This window comes from Sorex fumeus, unplaced genomic scaffold (assembly GCF_029834395.1).
Source record: "Sorex fumeus unplaced genomic scaffold, SorFum_2.1 ptg000026l, whole genome shotgun sequence".
NCBI lineage: Eukaryota > Metazoa > Chordata > Mammalia > Eulipotyphla > Soricidae > Sorex > Sorex fumeus.
Window position 1 is genome coordinate 7,285,452 of NW_026606083.1, and position 19,329 is coordinate 7,304,780.

Here is a 19,329-nt window from a genome sequence, read left to right on the forward strand (position 1 = left end):
AATTCAATGTTAACTTCATTGCTGTCAGGGTGGTAGCAAACATGAAGGAGCAAGAAGGATGGTGGCCCTGAGCAGGGAGCGATGAACCCACGTCCCTGCAGAATTCGATGTCCTGGCCCACAGTTCTTCACTGGCCTGACTCCTTCTGCTGACCTTTGCTTGGGGGCCACACTCGATGGCCCTCGGAATTCTTCCTGGCTCTGCCCTCAGGAATCACCTCTGGCATAACTCAGGGAACCTTCTGGGCTTCTGGGGATGGCACCTGGGTGCCCTCCCATGACAGACAAGCTCCCTCCCTCTGTGCTCGGTCTGCAGCTTGCCTCTGCCCTCAGCAGGTCAGTAGTCATGGGCAACAGTCAGTACCTATCAGCCAATACACACATTCGAGCGGAACAGCGGCCTCGTGGACCCTGACCCACTGCTAACAGCTAACCAGCCTTTGCTTTCACAGCCTTCCTCCTCAGACTGTAGCCCAAGGCCTCCCTTATTTCAGTTTAACTGGGGATGGGACTGGAGGGGTGGTGCTGGGAGACACCCTGGTGTGTGGGGACTCAGCTGAGTCCGGAACTTTCTTGCTAGAACCTGAACATTTCTTGATCCCCTAGGAGCACCAGCACCATGCTGCAGGGACTCAGAACAGGGTTGGGCCGAAGAAAAGCACTCCCTAAAACCCTGATCTATCACCTCAAGCTCACAGCTGAACTCTGTAGTGCTTCCTTGATTGATGAAACAATCAGGCAATACAAGATACTCAAGGAATTCTTCCTGCATTAAAGGGAAAACATACAGGAAATGCCCAGCGTGGACAGAACATTAAGAAATTTGGTAAGTGAGCGGCTTTTGGCAGAAATGGTTCCAGACCAACAATAGGTTACTGTCGCCAGGCCACCCCAGGGGGGAAAGGGTGTTTTCCCTCCTCCTGCTTCCCCCTGGCAGCTCGGTGGCCGTCATCCTCCAGAGGCCACTGGACAGTTAGGTTTGGGCCTGCAGTGACAAGATATTTTGGGCCTCACAGGATGGGGGTGGAGCCGGTCCTGTCCTCCTCCCCCCCAAGAGACCCCAAGTCATCACCCACAAACGGCCTTTCTGGCTCCTGATCAAGCTGCTTAATGGCCATGATCCCAGAGAATCAGGAGCAAATCTTGGAACCCAGAAGGTTTTGGCAGAAATCCTTCCAGATTTAAGTGTTAAAATTTCAGAATTTCAAAATCGCACGGCCACTACTGCAGCCATGCAACATCATATGTTATTCATAACCAGAATAGAAAACAAATTGTTTACTGTTGCCTTTTCAGCATATCTGAGTATTGCGGTAAAATATCAAATAATAATGGTAGGTCTGATGTCAAAATATTGAATGTGATCAAAGTAGAGAGAGAGAGTAATGTGGAAATCATCTGCCCCACATGTAGGGGGAGGGTGTGGGATAGGGGTACACTGGGGTTGTTGGGCGTGGAGAATGGGCACCTGTGAAGGTACGAGTGTTTCACTGTGTGACCGAGACTTAGACCCAAAAGCTTTGTAACTGCTCTCACGGTGATTCAATAAGTAAAATTATAAAAAATGGGGGGGAAAATGTAAGGTGGAGTTCATGTACAATTCAATCAGCTAATCAGTGGCTAAATAAATAGCAGTACTCCTACATAAAAAAGAGAAATTTGGTAAGTGAAGTCTGGCATCCAGCTCAAGGAGTGGGCACACAGTTGGCAGCAGGAGACCCGGGTTTCATCCCCAGCATCATAGGGTCCCCTGAGCACTCCACAGCAAACCCAGGAGGAAGCCATGCACAGCCTCTGAGCACCACCAGGTGGCACTCAAAGCAAAAGATGAAATTCAAGAAAGCAATAAGATGTAAGCTTTGTAAGAGGAAGTTACAGGTTGGTTGGTTCTCCTCCTTTCCCCTTGAATTCCAAATCTCCTGCAATCTTCATGTTCAAACGTGTGACTGAGTAATAAGGACACACCCCCTCAGTTTGAGTCTTTATTATTTCACAGGGAGAAAATATCAAAACCGGGAGGCCAGGCTGACCCCCCAAGTTCTGCCTCTGTCAGTCTTTCAGTCGGTCCCTCGGAGGAGGAGAGGACTGCAGGGACACAGTTCTCATTGTCAAATGATAGTTGGGGTAGCCACCACCAGGACTGCGCGCAGGTGCTCTCCCAGCCCACCTTTGCTGGCCCCTGGACACTAAGAAAAAGCATAGGATTATTGGAGGAAGTGAGCATATGTTCAAAGGTGAGATAGAGAGAGAGAGAGAGAGAGAGAGAGAGAGAGAGAGAGAGGAGAGAGAGCATTTTGCTCACCTCGGGGATCACAGGTCCCCACGACTGGGACCTAGAAGTTCTTGATTCTCTCAGTAGAATGTCTTGGCAAAGGCACTTGATATTGGCTCTTTCAGGATTGTCTTCTGTGACCCTAAAAACAAAAATTCTAGCCAAGGGACCAGAATGACAATGACAGTTGGCAGTGATCATTCTGGACAAGAACTGAGAGCTATTGATAGGTAAATGGATATACATGATAACTTCCCGGTACTGATATGCAAACCAGAATTCCCAGGAGAAAAAGGAGAGTGAGAAAGAGAGAGAGAAAGAAGAAAAGTGTCTGCAATAAAGGCAGGCTGGGGTGGGGAGGGTGAGAAGAGGGAAACTAGGGACATTGGTGGTCAGAAATGTGCACTGGTTAAGGCTGTTGAAACATTGGATGACTAAAACATGGTCATGAGCAACCATGTGACTGTTTATCTCATGGTAATTCAATAAAAAATTAACTAAAAAATTAAAACCAAACGAAACCTCAAAACTGGGATCATTGTTGGTGGGAAGTGTGTGGTGGTGGAGAGAAGGGTGTTGGAATATTTAATGACTGAAACCCTGTTATAAAACAACTTTATAACTCTGTATCTCATGGTGATTCAATTTAAAAAATTAACTAAAAGGTTAAAAACAAACAAAAACTGAAAAGTGTGTGTAAAAGGTGTAGGATTGAGAATTCACAGCATACTGTCCCTCTAAGCTTCAAATTAACAAGAGTTGAGAAAAGGAGAAACAATATGGCAGAACTAAAGGGTTGACTTTTCTCATACTCATGGAGACTAATTCATAATTGCTCCAAAATGGAAACAGCTCATAATTGCAACAACAGGAAAATGAAGGAAAGTGATATATCCGCCCATACAAAAAAAATTACTCATAGAAATAAGGGAATGATGAGACATTTGTCATGAAGGAATGTGACGTATGTGCCCATACAAAAAAATTATTCAGAGAGGATATGGTGCCACCAGCCGGTCAATCTATACCTGTGAGGCGGGTGCATCAAGAGCCTGATGGCACCTTCAGACTTCCAGATACCCCAAAATTGCTGCTGTGCCTTTGGCCAGACCCCAAAAACTTGGGGCAAGGTTTCCCAAGAAAGAAAACGGCCAAAAGTTAGGTATGTGGAAGACATACCCACAAACCACCTCTGTCTCAGCTATATATTGAAGGCAAGGCCTCTCTGGTTCCTGATCAAACTGCTTAACGACCATAATCCCAGAGACTCAGAGATAAATCTTGGAACCCAGCGGCTTTTGGCAGAAATGCGTCTGGTCCCCGCAGTAGGTTACCGGCACCCAACCACCCCAGGGGGAGAGGGTGTTGTCCCTCCATCTGCTCCCCCTTGGCGACTCGGTGGTCACATCCTCCAGAGGTCATTGGACAGTCAGGATTGGGCGCGCAGTGATGAGACACGTGGGACCTCAAGGGATGGGGGTGGAGCCAGCCCTTTCCTCCCCACCCCAACGAGATCCCGAGTTGCTGCCCATGAACAGCCTCTCTGGTTCCTGATCAAGCTGCTTAAAGGCCATGATCCAAGAGACTCATGAACAAAAATCTCAGAACCCAGCAGGTTTTGACAGAAATCCCTCCAGATTTAAGTGTTAAAATTTCAGAATTCCAAAATCACACGGCCACTACTGTGGCCGTGCAGCATCATATGCTATTCATAACTACAAATAGAAAACTAATTGTCTACTGTTGCCTTTTTGGCAGATCTGAGTGTTGGGGTAAAATTCCAAATAATAATGGTGAGTCTGGTGTCGAAATATTGAATGTGATCAAAGTAGAGAGAGAGAGTAATGTGGAAATCATCTGCCCCACAGGTAGGGAGAGGGTATGAGATGGGGGTATACTGGGGTTTTTGGTAGTGGAAAATAGACACTGGTGAAGGGACGGGTGTTTCATTGTATGACCAAGACTTAAACCCGAAAGCTTTGTAACTGCTCTCACAGTGATTCAATAAATAAAATTATAAAAAAGTAAAGGCCCTCCCATTGATCGTCGATTTTGCTTGAGCGGGCCCAGTAACGTCTCCATTGGAGACTTTGTTGTTACTGTGTCTGGCATATCGAATACGTCACGGGGAGCTTGCCAGGCTCTGCCATGCGGGCGAGATACTCTCGGTAGCTTGCCGGGCTCTCCGAGAGGGGCGGAGGAATCGAACTCGGGTCGGCCATGTTGGCTGCTTGTAAGGCGAACACCCTACCGCTGTGCTAATAAAATTATAAAAAAGGAAAAAAAATAAAAAGTAATGTGGAGTTCGTGCCCAATTCAATCAGCCTAATCAATGACTGAATAAGTAGCAATACTCCTACATAAAAAATTTACTCAGCAAGAGAAGAGAATGATGAGATATTTGTCATGAAGGAATGTGATATATGTGCCCATACAAGAGAAGAAAATGATGAGGTATTTGTCACTTCTCAGAGAGACATGAGTGGAAGGCGAGAGAGGAAGCCTGATGCTCACAAGTGTATTCTCTCTCGTGGTCTTTTTCAGGTGAGAGCTGCAGCTTACCAAGACTGAAGGAGAGGTCAGAGGCAAGGGTGGCTCTGGGTAAAGAGGAGACTTGGTGGGAACACGGAAGGATCATTAGGGATGTGGAAGGTTTTGCTTCTCCATGGAGTATGGCCAGTACAGTGCACCCATTCACCAGACCTGGAGATTTACAATGTGTGGTGCCAACTGACTGGATTCACCTTCACAAAATGGTTTGGACAGAAGATGCAACTCATGGACACATCTCCGGTGTCCCGGGTGCTGGATCTGTCCCTGTCACCTCACTGCTGCCCAGATCCCTGGGTGTGGACTGCAAGACAATCATGACGAAAGAACAGTGATGTTTGGAGTGGAATCTGGATTAGACCAACATATGGGCAAAAAAGAATGAAAGCGAACACGAGTGACAGTACGGGGGGAAGGGCACTTTCCTTGCACTTAGTCAGCATGGGGTCCAACCCTGGCACCCGATATCATTCACGGAGCCCACCAGGAGTAAACCCTGAGCACAGAGCCAGGAGTAAATCCTGAGCATTGCTGGATGTGACCAAAAAATCAATAATTTAAAAAATGAAAGAATGGTGGTGAGTACTGCAGCCCCATGAGTGTACAGAGCATTCACAGTGTAGAGTTTATGTTGGAATCGTTCCAGAATAAAAAAAATTAAAACAGAGAAGTGTTAAATTGTCAATAGGGCTCAAAGGAAGAGTAACCAGAGCATTCTCTCTACCAGTCAGGGTCCCTGTGGGACCACACAGGGTTGTAATCCTAAAGCCTGCTCAACCAAGCCCAGGAAATGGATGGGTCATCAGAGTCCCTCCTGGGCCTTGCCTTAGAAGCCACCAAGACTACCTTTGAGGGTCAGCAGTTTGGAGATACCTGACTCATTCATATCTCAGGGGGGAGTTTAAGTTAGAGATCCAATTCCAGTCACACAAGGACACACAGAAGGTGGTAAGGAGTTTAATTTCAGCCATCATATCAGCAGGTCAATGACACTGAAAATTTTCTTGGAACCAGAGCATGAACCTCCAAACTAGTTAGTAATAATAAATCTGGTCTGTAGGATAACAATTGATTTGTTCTTTTCTCCCTTGCCACAAGGAGTTTAAGTTTATCAGGTTATACCCACCACAGTGCTCCCGAGTCACTCCCATTCCTTTGTTTAACTGTAACCACTTATCTATGCCCTATTCCCCAACCAGTTAATCCGCTTTTCCCATAATCAGAATCTGCTAATTTGTAAGTGTTAGGACACAGATCGTGATCTCCCTTTAATGACAAAGAGACTCCAGAGACTGCAAACAGCAAGCAAGGTTTATTGTAAGACTGGCTAGCCAGAGATCAACACCAGGAGCTTAGAGGCCATAGCTTAGAGGCCAGCCGGGTATTCTAGGGGAAAGGACAGTTCAGATGGAGAAGGGAACACCAAATGGAGGGTGTTTGGAGGATCCTCCCAGGAGGGGAGATGCAGGTTGAAAGTAGACTGGACTGAACATGTTTGCCACTCAATGCCTCTTTTGCTGATCACAACACCCAAAAGGAGAGAGAGAACAAAAGGGAATGCCCTGCCACAGTGGCAGGGGGGGATGGGGGGATGGGGGGGATGGAGGGGGAGGGATATTATCCTGGTGGTGGAAAATGGGCACTGGTGGAGGGATGGGTATTTGATCATGGTATGACCGAAATCCAAGCACAAAAATTTGTAAATCTACAACTGTACCTCATGGTGTTTCACTAATAATAATAAAAAAAAAAGACTGGCTAGCCAGGGTCGAGCCACCTACACAGACACGCAAGTCCAATAGGTTAGGCAAGACCCTGAACTTCTTCAAAGGGGATCTTATATAGGCCTTCACTGGCCATTACAGCAGAGCCCGTGCATTTCATGGCCAATAGATTCGTAACAACATATACTTTCTTAACCAATCCATTTAAAAGCACATCACTCCTTAGCCTATAGATTCAAAGATTAGCATTTACGTACATGGGCATTGTGGCTAGTGGGTATCTCATAACTCAGACATCTTGTTATCTTCTATGTCTACCCGGCTCCCCATGATTTACAGCTCAGGACACCTGCATTCCGGTGGAGGGGATGAGGGGAGAGTTACTAGTGGAGGGGCAGATAAGAAAGAGTCAACAGTGGAGACAGGATTTACATCCCAATTAGGAAGAGTCAACAAGTGGAGACAGAATTTACATCTCAAGGCTTTACTAGAGAGGGGCAGGATTTACATCTCAAGGCTTTCTAGGGAGGGGGCAGGTGAGGAAGAGTTACTAATTAGCAGAGTTTAGCTCTGGAATTTCCCTCAGACTCCCATGGGACCTTACAGTAAGGTCAGATCCTTCTAGGACACTGAACTTGTAAGTTAATATTGCCTTTCTCCTCTCCTTATGTCTTTTGAATAGTTTACTTTAATGCAAATGTCCTTTTTGAATAGATACAGAAAGACCATTAATATTATGCTTTGTAACTTAGGATTTAATTGGCTTTGAATATTATTCACTCCTGGGCATCTGCTTTCTCAACTTAAGCCTCAGTTGCCCTCACTTCCTAGCACCCCCAAAAGCAGGGTCCCGATGAGGAACTGGATGGAACCAGGGCAAGCGGTAAGTTATGTGCTACCCTGGCATCGAGATGGGCCAGGCCAAAGTGCCACAATTCTTAACTATAAGTTAAGAGTTTGATCATAGACAAATGCTGTCATGATCCAAAAGTAACAGTGATACTAGGACCCTGCTAGGGATAAGAAAGACTATCTGGCCTGAGCACTATAGTCTGAGATTGAGATGGCCCTAGGAGAGCAATTCTATAAACTTAAAGTATTTTTTACTGTGTCCATACAAAATGATTTATATTATGTATGCTTATATGTTTGTTGGACAAGGAGAGGAGAAACACACCCAGGGGATTCTGTTCTAGGGTGGGTTGATCTGCTAAATGGGAATCTGTCCTAGAAGCAGATTTCCCGTGTGTCCTGACTAGTTTGGATGAGATTGAACAATTCTCCCCTTCAAACTGCCTTCAGTAAATAATTTCAGTATATTGTTAAAAGGCAGTTTTCCTTTTCTCACAGAAACCTAGTTGGTCTTAGATATGCAGATCTCAGGTGCTAGCCTGATCTTTGAGATGTAGATTCCAAGCTCTAGCAGATTAGTCTTTGGGATGCAAATCCAAGTGTTTGTAGCCCAAGAAAGGTTTCAGTTTTGGTTTTGTATCTTCTTTCCTGAGGCCAAAATTACTAGCACACATATGTAAAGAAACAATGTATGTTTTGTTGCCTCAATGTTCTTTCTGTAACTCCTTTTGATGAAATCACTCCATTGCATCCTTTAGAGGTAGCATGATCAATAAAGGGAGATTTCGGGCTCTTGAGGGAGAGAGGTCTGAGAAAACCAGGCAGAAACACCATGGCATAATTTTTTTATGGGATATAATGAGACTGTAAGAGGGGGCTGAGGGAGGCAGAGGAGAGGAGTGAATGGAGAGAGGATTGGAATAAACTGCAACTAAGACCAACCAGCCTGGCCCTCATTTCCTTCCTTCGCCTGCCCATTGCCATCGACCTCCCTGGAGTGGGGAAACAGCCTGAGACTGCCAAACGTGGGCGGCGGGAGAAATAGACCACTGCAGCCTTTTTGTGTTTACACACTGGTCGGAATAGATTCGGCAGGGAACAAAGAGAGTATTGACCATCAGGTCTCCCAAGAGGTCACCCAACACTGGGAAGGTGTGAGCTGCGAATTGGAAATAAAAACCCCAGGCTGCAACAGGCATGAGGGAGACAGAGCACAGATGCCACAGACTTGTGAGCCTCGAAGAGTCCAACCTGCACTGACCACGTATAGACCCTCCTGGATACGGACTGTGGACCGGAAATGTGGGAGGTGTTTGATGAACTCAGAGAAACAATGGGACAGAGAGCCAATGAAACACATGACATTCTGAACACAAAAGTCAGGGAACTATATGATAAATGACAGAAATAAAGAATTTGGTGAGTGAAATGAAAAATTCACTAGCAGCAGAATAACATCAGCTGAGAACAAAATTGGTGAGCTCCAGGATGAGATGCAGAAATCAGCAGAAGATAGGGGGAAAGCCTTCTGAGGCTTTTTAAATTTTGTATTCTGATAAATGAACAGCAGACAAGAGAACTCGGAAGAATTCAAGAGAAAGAAAACCAACTCATGGTGTTAGGGCACGGATCGTGATCTCCCTTTAACGACAAAGAAACTCCAGAGACTGCAAACAGCAAGCAAGGTTTATTGTAAGACTGGCTAGCCAGGGTCAAGCCGCCTACACAGACACGCAGGTCAGTTAGGTGAGGCAAGACCCCGAACCTCTTCAAAGGGGATCTTATATAGGCCTTCACTGGCCGGTACAGCAAAGCCCGCGCATTTCATAGCCAATAGATTTGTAACAACATATGCTTTCTTAACCAATCCATGTAGAAGTACATCACTCCTTAGCCTATAGATTCAACGATCAGCATTTACGTACATAGGCATTGTGACTAGTGGGCATCAGGTAACTTGGACATTTGGTTATCACCTTGCTTCCTCTGATTCTCAGCCCTGCATTCCGGAGGTGGATAAGGGAATAGTTCTTAAGGGAGGTAACAGATAAGGAGGGCAGGAAAGGGAGAGTTACTAATTTATAGAGTTTTAACTCTGGAATCTCCCTCAGGGTTCCTAGGGACCTAACATTCCTCCCTTTCTCTACTTCATATTGAGGAATCTTCCTCAGTGGGCTCTTCATACAGAGGAGTAATTTCCTCAGTGGGCAGGGTCCAGTATTGTTACCCAGAATTAGGAGGATTTTCAAGACTCAAACCAATTCTCCCAGGCCTCCCTTTCTCTCCGACGTTGTTCAAGGCCCTCCCCGAGCTTGGCCGTGAAGTCTCAGACCATCCCTGTGTGATCAGTATAGAGTAGCAGCATTTTTCTCCCAACATCACACATAAATCCCCATTCTTCATTGCCTTGGGAGGGGGCCTTCCCTATCTACCTGCCTACATCCTATTGCCCACCCCCCCAGAGATTCCACCACCTTGAATCTTTAAGGGAGAATGGCAGAAGGTCCATCTTCTGGAGCTGCTTCATGCTGACAATGGGGCGCTGGCCCTGCCTACACAAGGGGTGAAATCTCATGCTACCTCAGCTTTTTAGTGGCCCTCAGCAATGAATTGGTTGGGTTCCTGAAGTTATCTGAAAGAAAAGATCAGTTCGATTAGACTGAGGGATATCACTTTGAAAGGGTTAGACCCTGGAGGAGTAGAAGTTCCTTTCTGACCCAGTAAGGACAGAGTTCTCTACCCACAGGTTTGGCTGATAGAAAAATGACTTCCTGTGTCCAGATTTTTCTACTGGACACAGAAACACCAAGCCATTCTCTGGCTTTCTCAGTGCAGATTGGAAAAGCTTCTGCCCATACACTGAAGCTATCAATAAGAACCAACAGATATTTATACCTTGAACATATGAGCATTTGATCATTTGCATAAAGCCAAGCTGCGATCCTCCTCTAAGTTCCTTGATGCTGAACAGGTGTTAGGAGAGAAGGATCAAGATTTCCACTAGGTTCATTAATGGCACAGAAAGCACAGTTCTGAGTTACTTCTACCTTACTTGCTATTGAGTCCCTTTAATAATATTCTACTGCATTGGTCCAGGAGTTAGCAACTTTCCTTGTTGGTAAATCATCCACCAACTTTATTTTGGAAACCTCCAATGTCCACTATGTCCACTGTTCTTCTTCTGCAGAACATTCTGGCTTAGAGGAAATACTCTCTGGTGTTAATCCCATGATGCAACAAAAATTAAGAGCTGTTAACATCCTTGTTCTCTCCAAATGACTGTTCACAGAAAATGAGATGCAATACAAAAAGTATAGAAAGAAAATTCACAGTATTTTAGAACGAGCTATTAATCCATTCTAACTTAACCAGTTTAGATGCCCTTTCTTGACACTTTTGCCAATTCACAAACTGGGGGAAAGCAATTCTGCACTTTGAGATGAGCTTCACCCTAGTAAAGCTCTGACTTCCAATGCTCTGATCAGACTAGTGACAGCATGTATAACATTGAGTTCCTTTATAGATTAGGCTGTTTTCCTACAGTCAGTAAACCAAGTTTTATCTAAATTTCCCAAAAGAGGAAGGACCTTTTAGATCAAGATTAAATACATTTATTCAATCACCTCTGTAGAATTAGAATCTGGTTCTTACAAAAAACTAGTTGCAGAAACATGGTTTTCTCTCCACCTTCATTTTAAAACTTTGCAAGATAGTTTAACAAACCTGGCTTGTTCTTTTGCATAAACACAGTAAGCTTAGAGAACTCTCCATTTCGGATACCCCATTATTAACTGAGAAGTCCTGGGGATTGACTAAAGACAGGAGACACACCAATAGTGGCATTAATCTGATTTGGCACATCAGAGCTACCCAGGCCTAGCCAGAAGATGTCCCACGATGAACTGGATGGCCTCGAGCCTTCAGGCCTCATATTCCACAGAGATGTCCTGGCAGAAAGGAGTCCATCCCATCCCTTCTTCAGGGGTGGGAGAAATCCTGGTTTCCAGGTTTTTTTCCTTGACACTGAGAGTAGGCCCAGACTGAGTTAGTCATTGCAGAGTCCTAGATTCCTCATTCTCTATAGCAGTGATAATTTCTGGTCTTTTCTTGAGCCGGCCTGCCTCTAGGGTCGCCCTGAGGTTTGTAGGGTACTTGAAACAGTACCTGTTAAGTCCCTACTCCTGTCATTTAGACAGATCCCCTGACTGTTTCCCTGGAAGAGGGATTTGGGGTCTCACAGTTGTTTTTTTTTTTTTCCTGTCTGCATGAGGGGTAGACCCTATTACAGAGAGGAAAGGCTTATCTGGATTTATGCAAACCAACATAGAGCCATGAAACATCAAAAACATACTGAAGGTGCAAAAGAGAAAAGCAAGCATTTTACTTTACTCACAGAGATGTAATACACCTGTTTGCTGTGGGTCCTAGTCAAAAGAAGCTAAAATCTGTAGAGAAAGAGCATACCATTTAACATGTTTTCAATCCCATGTCAAAACCCTTGATTCTCTGCAACTTTTGAAAAATTCAATTATCTAAGAGCACTGTAACAGGAGTCCGGATAATCCACCTATCGTCTTTTCCATAGATCTTACTGAAAAGGTATTAGAACAATTCTGCATATGATTTAAAGAGTTTCTTATAACAAAACAATTTGATCAGTTCCTTTTCTTAAACCAACCTCAAGCCTCATATACACATTTCTTTTACAAACATTCTATAACTGGATTCCTTTTCTTTTTCCCACTGATATCTCCATCAATTATCTTTCTGACTTAAGACACACATCTATATTCCTAATAGTCATCCCACAAGTTTAACCTCTTATTTTACTGAACTTAGTACAACATGATCTTCCAAGTTTAGACACTAGTTACCAATCATCTCATTTAACATTGACAAAAATACTCTGAAGTACCATTTCAAAAGCATTATATCAGTTCTATAGGTATGCAAAAGGCTTTAGAGATGCTCACAACTAAAGTTCTTACAACATACATTCACTGGGCAAAAGTTCACTTCACATTAGAAATTAACCAAGAGACATCTTAGAATTCTGATTTCTAGGAAAACACAAATACAAAAAGATTAAAACACTCATAGATGACCATGAAACAGAAAGAATTTCACACTTAGGTACAAAGTTCTGTGAATGTCAGGACTAGGTTGATACCTGGAGACAAAGCTTGGCATGAAATAAAATTATCAAAATAATAGCATGCACTTTTAAGCAATAGACAGGCTGATTAACAGCATAGTTAGTAAAATTTCCCACATTTTCCATGCAATTCTCCATTCTCAGAAACTATTACAGAAGGCTGACATCTGAGGTGAACCCATTTTATAACTCTTAGTAGTTCTAGAAATTTTAGTTAACCAAGAGTCTCAGAGATCACATAGAGCACTGGTAGGACAAACTTTGCAACCAATTTTATAACTCTAGAAACTCATGTTTAAACTAAACCATTATTTTTTGAACCTGTTTTCATGTGTCATTTTAACTCCTTCTATGTCAAATATTCTAATCCAATCCAGATACAAATATGTACATTAACATAACAGCAAAAGACCTATAAACAATCAATTTTTATAGAACATGATAAAACTTTCTTTGGCTTAATTTCAATAGTTCTTGTACCTTAATTATTTAAAATCATGAGCTCTCTATACCAGACATTTTTAACAATTCCACAAAAATACAAACATGCTTTCAGACACAGAAAAAGCCCTTTGGATTTTTTTTTTTAACCAAACTTTGATATCAGTATAAGAAAATATTTGAATTGCTGTGTGAGCACAAAAAGGATGGCAACAATCTATCTTTCCCACCGCCCGCGTTCGGTAGTTTCCCCCACTCCAGGGAGGTAGATGGAGATGGGCAAGAAAAGGAAGGAAATCTTATGGCCAGGTTGCTTGATCTTAGTTGCAGTTTATTCCAATCCTCTCTCCATTCACTCCCGTATCTCTCCTGCCTCTCCTAGCCACCCATTCTTACAGTCTCATTATATCCCATAAAAGGAACTCAGGTTCTCTCAAGCATGTTTTCCCCTGTTCTCTCAGACCTAGTAGAGAGCCCCAAAATCTCATGGTACTTCTAAAGGGGCAAAAAGGAGAAAGAACATTGAGGCAGCAAAACATACATTGCTTCTTTACATCTGCAGGCCAGTACCAAAGACTAGCCTGGCTAGAGCTGGGAATCTACATCCCAAAGATCAGGCCTGGCTAGCACCTGAGATCTGCTCTGTGAGATAAGGGAAGCTGCCTCTTGCAGTATACTGAAATTATTTACTGAAGGCAGTTTGAAAGGGAAAAATGTTTAACCTCATCCAAACTAGTCAGGACATTCTTCTAGGACAGATTCTTACTTAACAGATCGACTCACAATTTACAATACAAGTTCAGTGTCCTGGAAGGATCTGATCTTACAAAATAACAGATTCTGACTAGGGTGAAAGCTGATTATCTGGTTGGGGAGGAGAGCATAGAGAAGTGGTTACAGAAAAACAAAGGAATGGAAGTGACTCAGGAGCACTGTGATGGGTGTAACATGATAAACCTTAGCTCCTTCTGTCAAGGAGGAATGGACAAGTCCAATTGTTATCCTATAAATTGCCACAGTTTAGGAAAACAAGGAAACTTAATTTTAATGGCTTCTGTACCTCTGTAGTTTGTAAAAGCGGCCTAATTTTTCATTAAAGTTAGCTGAGGCTTATAAGATAAGGTCTTGCTTTCTCTGAACTCTTATTTCACTTAAGTTTCAGGCTCTAGTTCCATAGCTCTTCTAGATAGTACAAGATTCTTAAGTTCAAAAGGATTTCAACTGTTAATCACATAATCATTAACGTTCTTCTAATAAGAAATCAAGATTGAGAATTCTGCTTTCTCTGTAGGCTCAAACTTCTGATAAGAAATCTTCGTTTAAACCTTGTCTAGCAAGTTCCAAAAACAACTGCATTCCTTAAATCACTGAGTTGCATATCACTGACTTCTCTAGAATTTCTACTTCTGATTTCAGCCTGGTCCCAACACTCTAGTGTTTCACGTAAAGAGACAGATAGACAGACACAGACAGACAAACAGACAAACAAGACAATGAACTGACTAAAACACCACACATACATGTGCACATATCTGTAGTTGATCGATCAATCTGACCCTTCAAAAAAATGGCAGGGAGAGACTGATGGACTGAGAAAGGAAGGGACTGTCCCCAGGGCGAAGAAACCTTATCGTTGATTGGGAACTCTGCTCCCCATTTCCCAGCCTGACCATCCAGTCTCCCGCTTGTTAAAAATGGGTCAAGAAAGCGCTTTTGTTGATATAAGCCGGCAAAATAAACTATGACAAAGATGTTACCATATTTTGGCCAAGGCTAAATCTGAGGCAGGGAGCTAGTATCATGATCTTGCATTTTCCTGCCTCCTCTGCTTTGATAATCCTATTTCTTTTGTTACCTACGAAGATCTGACTGCAGAATGATCTGGTAATGCAAACTGCCATTCACTGTATATCCTTCCCAATATTCTAACTTATACTCAGGCCACGTGGTGTTACAGAGGTCAACAAGATATTCCTTATCTAAACTACCTACTTGGAAGCTCTTCCAGTGTTTTAAGAGCAACCCAAAGGAGAATATTTAGGTACTGATGTAGAATTTCCCATATCTCCTAAGTGTCAGCAATAACCTATGAAAGGGAGGGAAAAGAAAAATCTAGGGTAGGATAAGTCCTTAGCAAGCTCTCCTCCTAATAGTTTCTAGTGTTGTGGTTCTAGAGAGAGCACGGACACGACCACAACTGCATGCCGGCCCGTGGTGTTGTGGTTCTAGACAGAGGGAGCGGACAGGACCACAACTGCATGCCGGCCCATCAGAAAAATCTCTCTTTAAAGGATGTCTCCTTTAGAGATTTCTGAGTCACCCTAGGAATCCCTGGGTCCTGCCTCCCGAGCGTCCACACAACCATGGCTTGCACATGTGGAGCCATACCTAGAGTGCCATGGGTTTCCAATAAGCCTATTAAGGGGAGAAGAGAAAAGTTCTGCCTTTCTTAGCTTGCCACATATTCCAATGTTCCCTGCTGACACTTTCTTCCACAAACTTCTTGTCTGTCTTTTTACCTTTTTTTTTCTCTGCTTCACTTTGCCTAGGGCTAAACCTGCTGACTGCCTCCATTAGCATTTGAATTGACCTCTAGCTGATTCTGCTGGTTAGAATGCTTAAGAAAGGGATTTCTAACTAGAAATTGATCTGCCTTAGTTTACCAGGATCTTCTCACTAGTGGGCTCTCCTCCCATAGTGGACGGTGACGCGAGACAGACAAAGGAGGGGTGCCTCTTTGCAGAGACCATTCAGATGCTTGCCTGGCCGGAGGAGAACTTAGCCTTAGTGGTTCAGCGTTGTGACTTGCGACCGGTAGCTATACCAGTGCCACCATTGACCGGATGTTCTCCGTGGAGTCGCAGGCAGCCCACTCGAGCTCCGTGACTTTAGAGGGACTTTAAGAGTGCCAGGTCGTGGAGCTACAAAATCACGCCCGATAGGAGGACCTATCAGGGTGCTCAGACACACACACATTCACACAGAGGTTATCACATTCCTCCCCCAGTCCCCCTAGAGATTTCCAAGGGAGCATACCTTCACAGCAGATCTTCCACAGATTGCCTCCTTTATCCGAGCCACAAGGTTTGGAGAGAAGGAACCTCCTGGGGGCCAATCCACACCAAAGGAAGGCCATTCTGATGAACAATAATTGGCAAACTTACCTTTCTTGATCATCAAGCCCAGATTCTGAGCTTTCCTGTGGATCTCAGAGAAGTGATCAAGAATTAAAGCTTTGGGGGTCGATTGATTCTGACCCATATTAAACAATCTCAATAAACAGAACTAAGAGAAGGATAATAAGACAAATACACAGACTAAGGACACACGCACAGATCACACTCCTGCACTCGCTCGGACCGGTCTACTCTCTCACACGGGTGCGCACCACACTCACCAGTCACCCTGGGACTCCCGAATATGCCCAAAGGGCGTGCACGTGATTTTCACCTCCGGAGGGTTTAGTTCTTCCAGGTCTTCTCCCGGCGCCGGATTTTCCAGAACAGATGAGGCCTCCAGAACAGACAGACGAGGACCCGAGGAAACCCTATGTCCCCCCAAGTCCTCCCAGTCAGGGTTGGCCACTTCCCTGCCGCGGTCCAGAACAGACGAGGCCTCCAGAACAGAAGAGGACCCAAGGGAACCCTATGTCCCCCCAAGTCCTCACAGGGTTGGCCACTTCCCTGCCGCGGTCCAGAACAGACGAGGCCTCCAGAACAGAAGAGGACCCAAGGGAACCCTATGTCCCCCCAAGTCCTCACAGGGTTGGCCACTTCCCTGCCGCGGTCCAGAACAGACGAGGCCTCCAGAACAGAAGAGGACCCAAGGGAACCCTATGTCCCCCCAAGTCCTCACAGGGTTAGCTACTTCCCTGCCGCGGTCCAGAAGGGGACACCGTCCCCCCACAGAACAGATGGAATATTCCCCAGAAAATTTTTTTTTTTTTAAGGCCTTTTCAAAACCCGCTCTCTGGGCCCGTTTGCCGTCGGGAGATCTCACTGGGGCCTCCAAATGTTAGGGCACGGATCGTGATCTCCCTTTAACGACAAAGAAACTCCAGAGACTGCAAACAGCAAGCAAGGTTTATTGTAAGACTGGCTAGCCAGGGTCAAGCCGCCTACACAGACACGCAGGTCAGTTAGGTGAGGCAAGACCCCGAACCTCTTCAAAGGGGATCTTATATAGGCCTTCACTGGCCGGTACAGCAAAGCCCGCGCATTTCATAGCCAATAGATTTGTAACAACATATGCTTTCTTAACCAATCCATGTAGAAGTACATCACTCCTTAGCCTATAGATTCAACGATCAGCATTTACGTACATAGGCATTGTGACTAGTGGGCATCAGGTAACTTGGACATTTGGTTATCACCTTGCTTCCTCTGATTCTCAGCCCTGCATTCCGGAGGTGGATAAGGGAATAGTTCTTAAGGGAGGTAACAGATAAGGAGGGCAGGAAAGGGAGAGTTACTAATTTATAGAGTTTTAACTCTGGAATCTCCCTCAGGGTTCCTAGGGACCTAACAATGGGAACCCCAGAAGGCCTGGAAGGAAAGTCCGATGAAAAAGCAAGTGTCAAAGAAATCAGAATGGGGAGGCCCCCAGAGGTGAGAAGCATGTGCAACCAGTTTCAAAGTTTACTACCTAAAAGAGACCTAAATACCACACACTTCATACCACACACTACCCAGACTCAAAGTGTACCGCACCACTTTTGATGGGGTTCAAAGTAGGAGGCAACCAATCTTAGAGGGAAATATTTTTTACATATAGATATAGATACAGATATATGCACACACACAAGGCTCAACCTTTAACAATATGTTAGTGATCTCTTACAGAAGGGCTTAATGGCCACTCGGTAAAATAACAATCTTCACACTGTTTACTCTAAGGAAACTTTTTTATAGCATTTCAGTGGATTTTCATAAAAACAATTTAAAAATATATGATTTGGTTCTGTTTTGGGGCAGGAGTTGGGGTTCGGGATGGAAACATCCAAAATATGGTGGTGGGAAGGTGTAATGGTTGTTGAATTGGTGTTTGAATATTAAATGTAATCAAATATTGTGGATTACTTTATAAAATAAAATTAAAAATTAAAAAATGTTGAATACTCATTTCTCCAATGCTCATACAATATTCTCCAAAATAGATCACATGTTGGGTCATAAAACATACCTCCATAAGGTCAACAGAATAGAAACTATAGGAACTGTCTTCTCAGACTATGATTTACTGAAAATAAAAGAATCACAAAGAGAAGTGGAGAGAGAAAAAAAAAAACCTCAAATACCTAGAAGCTAAATCATTTACTATGATGAATCAAAGAATAAATCAGAGAGAAAATCAAAACATCATGGAAACAAAAGAGAATGAGGATATGAGTTTCCAGAACTTGTGGGACACAGCAAAAGCAGTATAAAGAAGAAAGTTTATAGCAAGCAAGTGTACATTAGGAAGAAAAAAAGGACACACCTAAATAATCTAACCTCACAGCCTAACAAACTAGAAAAAGACCAACCAAAGGGGCTCAAAGAAGGCAAAAGGAAGTAAATAGTAAAACTAGCGAATAAATTCATTATTTTGGGTTTAAAAACTATCAAAAAGATAAATGAAACCAAGAACTGCTTCACTGGAAAAACCCAAATAAACAAGACCAACAAACCATTAGCAAGATTCACAAGAAAGAGGGAGAAATAAAATGAAATGAAATTAAATGAAATGAAGTGAAATGAAAGGGAGATGTCACAACAGATACCACAGAAATTCAAAGGACCATCAGAGATCACTGTGAAAATATCTATGCCATAAAACGAGGGAACCATTAAGAAATGTTTGGAGTGCTATAACCTCCCAAGGTTGAACCAAGAAGATTAGAAACATCTGAACAGAACAATTACTACTGAGAAAATCAAAGTGGAAATCAAAAGTCTTCCAAAAAAACAAAAACTCAGGACCAGATATATTGGTTTACTTGTCATTTCTTCTAAAACTTTAAAGAGGACCTACTGCCAATCCTCTTCAAACACTCCCAAATGGTTTCCATGAGGCAAACATTACCCTGAGAGCAAAAGCAGAGAGGCAGCCCCAAACATGAAAACTACAGACTGACATCCCTGATTAACAGTGATACTAAGATCCTCAACAAAATACTAGCAATCCAATTCAACAATACATTAGAAAGATCGTACAAAATGACCAAATGGGATTCATCCTCAGGATGTATATCCTCAGGTTTAACATATGCAGATCAATTGATATATCAATACAAGGAACAATAAATATTCTATAATCATATCAATAAATCAGTGAAATCATTTGATAAGATCCAAT